A 7,415-nucleotide genomic window follows, 5' to 3' on the forward strand; every position below is an offset into this window, starting at 1 on the left:
CAAATCCGATGACTCCGGGGGCGGTTGGGACTTCCCTTAAAGGGTATAGATTAGGTCTGTCCCTTTCATCATCACTATCCTCCGTATTTTCTCTCCTTGCTTTACGCTGAGTTCCACTGGTGGGAGGAGATGAGTTTTCCCCAGTGTGAAGCGGCTGTGTGTGCGTGTCCCCATGTTGTGCGGGGAGGGGGGGGGGAGGGGAGGGGAGGTGGGGGAGGTATTGAGAAGGTCCCGGTGCGTCTGCAGCCAGTATTTGGGCATTAGGTGGCGATGCAGACTGAGCTGGAGGTGCTGTTGGTGGGGCGGCCGGGACCTGTGCTTGTGATGGAGGAACTTGGTATGGGGGTGGTAGGTTTTCCAGGGGTTCCCAAGTTTTACCTGAACTTATCTTGCTGCCAGAGGTCTTAATAGGGAACAGCCGCACGCTAGCATATTCCCACAGCCTGGCACACCCCAGCTCCTCATCATCCCACTCCCCTTCTTCGTATAAGTGTTCAGAGAGTGCTTGGCAAAACTTACTTTCAAAGGTACCAAAAATGGGCCAGTATAGGAATTTTCCAATTTCCCTGTTTCCCCATACCTCTACACAGTAGTGTATCATTTTTTCTTTGGACTTCCCCCGCCTCAAGGAGCAGTCTTCCCAGTGTTCTAACATCCAGCCCAGGGGACTTTCCCTCGGAATTTTTGGCAACCCGTCCTTTTTCCCTCCTCCCGATTTATTTTCCCCTGATTTTAAGTTCATACCTTTTCTGGATTTCAAACTCTTCTCTTGAGTTCTCCCCTGGAGTTTACTGTTCCTTTGTCCCATGTTTGAAGTTTTTCCTTACTGTGTTTCTGAGTCGGTGTCCGCAAGCCGTTCCAAGAAGTCAGTTACTCACGTGCTAAATGTATACTCCAGTCCTGTCCCGGACCGAGTCTTAACTCCAGTCCCGTCCCAGACAGAGTCTTACCAAATGTTTAAACCGGTCTGTCCCCGACCGAGCCTTGCCAACTTAGTAGCCGCACAGTGAACCGCTCTGTGGGTTTTCAGTTGGAAGAAGGGTGAGCTCTCTTTTACCTGTTTCCCTGGACTCCCCGAGTCCAGAAGTCAGTGAGGTTTACCAATTTCTCGAACCCAAGAGAACGTACCTTCCCTCCCCCGACCTGTCTGTGAGTGGATCCCCGTAACTCCCCCGAGTTTCGGGTTGTATGCGTGTTGTGAGTGTACCCGAGTTCTTTTGCTTCCCCCGTAGCCGACCACTTCCCTCGCGGGACAGTGAAACTGTGGCTTATTGGGGTCCGCTCTCGCCCCGTGACGAGGTCACGTCTCACACACACACCCACTCACATCTCACCCAACCACGCGATACTTACGACGCCTTTTCCCACGTGGATTCTTCGTGCCCATTGATTTTATGAGTGAAAAAATTTCTGCTGCAGCCTCGGAGACTTAGGCTCCGAATTCCGAGAGCTCTGGGCCCACATTTTTTTTTTTTTTTCTTACTGTGGCTTTTGCGGCTTTTCATAATCCGGTTGGTTCCATGGGATTCCTCCTTCCCGTCCGGCCGCTGAACTGAGCGAGGTGCCACCCGGATCGAGGATAGGGAACCCCCTGGATACCCCAAACTGGATCACGTCGGGGTCACCAAGATTGTTATAAATGAAAAATGATCCAGCCAAATTAAAAAAATAAAAAGAATTTATTTTAGCAATAGAGATCTAACTTAGCCAGCCACAAGGAAAAGGACACTGCCGAGCCCGGGATCGGCGCTGGGTGCAAGACAGAGAGATCAGCCTCAGTGAGGTTTCACTCTATGCTCCCACACCACCATCCTGGTACAAGCGATTTTTATGGGGAAAATTTTGCCTGAAGCCAGGATTTCGGCATTCAGTCCTTTGTTTCATTCCAAGTCCCATAAGTTGATGAGATTTCTTTCTCGGTGACAAGGCAGAACAATTCGAAGTCTGGTGTCATTGAAACTCTTGATGAAATTTACGGGAACAGAGTATTTGCATGTATCGGCCCGGGGGGATGATTCTGATGTCCATCTTGGGTCGTTCACGCGATGATCAGCGCCTGGGTGTCTCCATATCGCCTCATATAAGGCCCATCTCCTGGCGAGCCACATCCCCTTGCTTGTAAATCAGGTTTCAACACACACACCTGGTTTTGCTTGAGAAGGGGGGGCTTCTAATGCCAAAGGGCACATTCTAACAACTATTTAATATTATATATATCATGCAAAAAATGGCGCGAATTACACCTGTTACATATAACAAAGTCTTCTCTGGAAGACACGGGGTTTCAGCATTACCTCACTCAAGAGGGCAAAGGTGTCTGACCAGAGCCTCCAGGCTGCTGGCATCCAGCCTCAGCCACGAAGACCCCTCCCCCCACAGTGTCGGGGTCTTGGCTCTTCAGCCCAGGCTGCAGTAGAAGTTGGGGTCACCAGATGACACTGCTGAGACAGGGACAGGTGAAATGACTCATATGATTTCAGAAGGCAAAATGGTGTTTATTCAAAAGCACTTCTCTCTCTTATAGAGAACATTGTGAACATTAATTCCATTGGTCTTAAAGTAAAAACATTTCACCTGATTGGTACACTGAATTTAGGTCAATGTGGTAGAACATATCTATAAAAAATATGAATGGAAAGCAAGATAATATGTTGTTTACATTCCTCTCGGACTTTTTCCCAGGCTTAGCCAGGCAGAAATCTTTCTCTTTTTCTCTCTGACTGAACTGAGCATATCCACAGGCCAGGTGCATTTTGGTGGAAAAGCTGGTGGCTGATTTTTGCCTGTTCAAAAACATTTGGGAGAGGGCCCATCTCTGCAGGCGCAGCAAGAGCATCTGCCCTTCTGTTGCCTTCAGTGATAAAACCTGGCAAGTCAGTGTGTGACCTGACATGCATCACATAAAATGGTTGCTCTCAGTGGGAGACTAACTTTACAAGTTTTGAGAGCAATTTGAAAAGTGCGATGTTAGGCACTTCTCGCAGTACTGCTTGATCTGCTCTGGATACTACTCCTGCCACGTAGGCAGAGTCTGTAATCAAATTGAATGGTTCTGAGAACTTTTCAAAGGCTTTAACAACTGCAGCCAACTCAGCAACCTGAGGTGAACCTTCCACCTCAGCAATGTCCGTCTCCCACTGCTGAGTTTGAGGATCCTTCCAAGTCATAACAGACTTGTGGGATCTCTTGGATGCATCTGTAAAGATGGTCAGAGCGTTTTTTAAAGGTCTCCGACGTTGAAGGTTTCCCAGTTTCAGAGTGAATTGAACTTTTTGTTCAAAAATTTTGTGGGCAGGCTGATGGATAGAAATTTGTCCTGAGTAGGAATCCAGAGCAAACTGCAATGCCTCATTTTCCTGAAGCAAATGTTCCAACACTGCCTTAGTAGTTTGGCCCGATTTTAACCCAATTGGAATGTGAATGCACTCAAAGTCACATCCTACCAGCTCCCTGATTCAGGTCCTAGCTTTCCGGATCAGTTCTGCTACCAGCTCTTGGGATGTTGTCATTCTCTTGGACCTTTGGTGACTGAGGAAAACCCACTCTATGATCAAGAGAGGGTCCCTCTGGTTCTGGCCCTTTTTAGGTGTTTCTTTTGCCTTAGGTGTTTGTTTCTGTTCCCAATGGAAAATGATTCTGTGGAGGTGTGGCAACTTACCTGAGATGATAGATTGGAATGGCAGGTCAGGCCAACATTGGTTGGCCTTTCTTGTGGACATTGCTGTCTGAACTTTTTCTAGAGCTTTCTGTGCCTCTGGGGTAATGGTCCTAGGAGAACTCGGGTCCTCTTCCCCTTTCAATAAATCAAAAAGAGGGGCAAGGTCTTTGTTGGTCAGATCCAGCCAGGCCTTTACCCAATTTAAAGACCCACACAACTTCTGGACATCTGCAAGGGTCTCGATCCTTTTGATTTCTAATTTTTGAGAAACAATGGTCATCTTTCCAATTTCTAAGCCCAAATACTTCCAAGGTGGCATCTTTTGAATTTTCTTTTCCTGGAGCTTGAACTCTGCAACAATCAATGCATCAATTGTTAGGTCAAGCGCGTGGGTGAGTAGATCATCATTGGGGGCACACACAAGGATATCATCTATATAATGATAGATTATGGCCTTTTCTGCGGCTGCACGCACTGGGGACAGAAAGGAAGCAACATACCACTGACAGATCGTTGGCGAGACCTTTAGTCCTTGAGGAAGGACTTTCCAATGGTACCTCTTCCTCAGGGCATGCCTGTTCATAGTGGGAGCTGAGAATGTGAAACACAGTGCATCGTCAGGGTGTAGGGGAATTTGGAAAAAACAATTATTTATATCAATGACAGATAAATTCCAATTTTGCGGGAGCATCGCTGGGGATGGCATACCAGGTTGGAGAGAGCCCATATCTTCAATGACATCATTAATTAGTCGGAGGTCGTGGAGGACCCGCCATCTCTTTTTGTCAGCCTTCTGGATAACAAACACTGGAGAGTTCCACGGAGACTTGGTCTCCACAATGTGACCCTTTTTCAGCTGCTCTTCCACTAGTTCATTCAGCGCCTTCAGTTTTTGTTTACTGAGCGGCCACTGTTCTACCCAGACTGGTGTATCTGTCTTCCAATTCAGTTTTTGGGTAGGGCGCTTCTCAGTGACCACTGCCCAAAAATCCTGTGGAGAGTCTGGAGTGTCAATTGTGACTCCCCATTGGGCCATTAGGTCTCTCCCCAATAAGGGCTCTGGATAATCTAACACAAACGGATGTAGATTTTCCAATTGTCCATTTGGCCCCTCTATTTGGATGACACTCATAGATTGTCTCGCCAATTGCAAAGCCCCTATACCTTGGACATGACCAGTCACGTTTTGCAAAGGCCAATGTGCTGGTCAATCCTGTGCTGGGATTACTGTGCAGTCTGCGCCCGTGTCTACGAGCATCTCGATGTGTTTTGACTCCCCACTCCCTCTGACATCACATCAGATTTTGAGTTTGTTCTTCCCAATAGCTTGGATCCGGGCGACTGTGGGCCCTTGTTTTTTGGTGCCTTCATGTAGACTCGGCATTGGGATAGCTTGTGCTACGATTTGTCCTTTGGGAAGAAACAGGGGTGGGTGGAAACAGTGCAGCCAGAGAACAAGTTGCTCAGGATCTGATGTTATCATTCCTGGAGCAATTTCGATGTCTTGTGGTGTGTGTTTGGTGTCCCCAGTGAGGATGTACTTACAATGAATTTGGTGCCAAGTACCCTGCTGTTGTGGGTTCGTGGAGACAAAATGCCAGTACGTGTCTTTCAGGTAGAGTGGTTCTCTGAGCTGTAACCTGAAAGGCTCATTGATAGAAGTTGTGGTTTAAATAGGTTTGCCTAAGTCATAGCAAAGGTTATTTGGTGTCACATCCGGTGGTGGACCAGCAGAAGTGGTCTTTGAAGCACCTGCTTCACTTAGAGAAATTGGGATGTTACCGTGTGTTTGGTCTTTTTTGCTTCCCTCATTCCCTTGGCCTGCTCTTTTTGTGTCTGCGCGCCTGGCAGGCGGGCACCTCCCATTTAGTTTTGTTGTTGTTGTTGTTAACCCCCTAGGAGCACTTGTAGTTCTCCTTCCCTGCTATTTTTAAATTCATCAAATTGCTTTTTCAGGGGACACTGGTTAACCCAGTGCCCAAGGTTCCTACAAATCATGCATGGCTTTGTGGGGTCAACCATTGCTGGTCTTCGCTGCTGCCCAGTGTGCCACTGTGCTGATGGAATGGGCGCTGGGCTGGCAACGGCGACTCTCTGTGGTGGTCTTGGCAGGTGAGGGGGAGGGGTCCCAGGGGGAGAAGAGACACCTGAGTTGACCAATGGCCACAGGGGGCAGGGAGTATCTTTTGAATCTACCAATCATTTGACACCTTGTCTCACAGCCAGGGCTCCTGGGACTGGGGGTGGGGCGACAGGAGAGAGGACTTTACCTTTGGGAGGGAGGAGACACACCGCAACACTTCTGGAATTCCAGGGCTGACAGACAGTGCTCGGCAGGGGTCAGGGTGGGGAAAGGAGGAGTGATTAACACACCTGGGAGGAAATCTTCAGGGGAGAAACCTGGGGTTCAGGGGTAAACCATGAAATCACACTGCAACAGTTTCCTTCTTGCTGGTTGGTGGAGACAGCAGTGATCTTGTGATGACCTCAGTTGGAATCTGATTGCCATCCATCTTGCCACTTTATTCCCAGGAACTGGATCTCTTGGGCAGGTCCCTTGACTTTGCTCTTCTTGGTGGCAAAACTGGCTTCTAGCAGAATCTGGATTATTTTCTCTCCTTTCTCAAAAACTTCCATTGCGTGTTCCCCCACACAATGCCGTCATCAATGTACTGCAGGTGTTCTGGAGCTTCATCCTTTTCCAGTGCAGCCTGGATCAGTCCATGGCAGATGGTAGGGCTGTGCTTCCTTCCACCAGAAGGAAGACACTTCTAGGTGTATTGCATGCCCCTCTAGGTGAAAGCAAACTGAGGCCTGCATTCTGTTGTCAGAAGAATGGAGAAAAACATGTTAGCAATGTCAACAGTGGCGTTCCACTTTGCTGCCTTGGACTCCAGCTCATACTGGAGCTCTAACTTGTTTGGCACAGCAGCGCTCAATGGTGGAGTCACTTCATTCAATGCACGGTAGTCCACTGTCAATCTCCATTCTCCTTCAGAATTACGCACAGGCCAGATGGGGCTGTTGAAGGGTGATTGGATTTTGCTGACCACCCCTTGGCTCTCCAGCTCTTGGATCATCTTATGGATGGGAACCACAGCATCTCGAGTTGTTCTGTACTGTCGGCGATGCACTGTTGAAGTGGCAATTGGTGCCTGTTGCTCTCCTGCCTACAGAAGTCCTAATGTAGATGGATTCTTGGACAGTCCAGGCAAGGTGTTCAATTGCTGGATGCCCTCTGTCACTACAGCTGTTATCCCAAATGCCCACCTGAGTCCTTTTGGGTCTTTGAAATATGCATGGGCCTCTGGGCCAGCCACAATAGGGTGTTTCTTCCACTCATTTCCAGTCAGACTTACATCAGCTTCCCCTAGGGTAAAGTCCTGTGATCCCCCTGTCATGCCAGCACCAGTATCGACTAAAGCTTTCTATTCTTGTGGTTCAGATATGCCAGGCCAATGAATCCACACAGTCCAAAAAACACGGTTTTCCATAGCCTCTACCTGGCTAGAGGCAGGGCCCATCTAAGCCTGGTTGTCCTTCTATCATTGGGCATATGTCTTAGAGGTTCCTTCAAGGGGATTGGACATGTCATCATCATCATCATACCTGGCTGTTCGGCTACAGGCAACTGGAGCTGCTTTCCTTTTGGTGGAACTTCCTCTCTGAGCCCTGTCTTCCTTCAATTCACGCACCCATTGTGCCAGAGCAGCAGTAGATTTTCCATCCCATCTCCTCATGTTTTCTCTGCAGGAAG

Source organism: Anomalospiza imberbis, unplaced genomic scaffold (genome assembly GCF_031753505.1).
Source record: "Anomalospiza imberbis isolate Cuckoo-Finch-1a 21T00152 unplaced genomic scaffold, ASM3175350v1 scaffold_165, whole genome shotgun sequence".
Classification (NCBI taxonomy): domain Eukaryota; kingdom Metazoa; phylum Chordata; class Aves; order Passeriformes; family Viduidae; genus Anomalospiza; species Anomalospiza imberbis.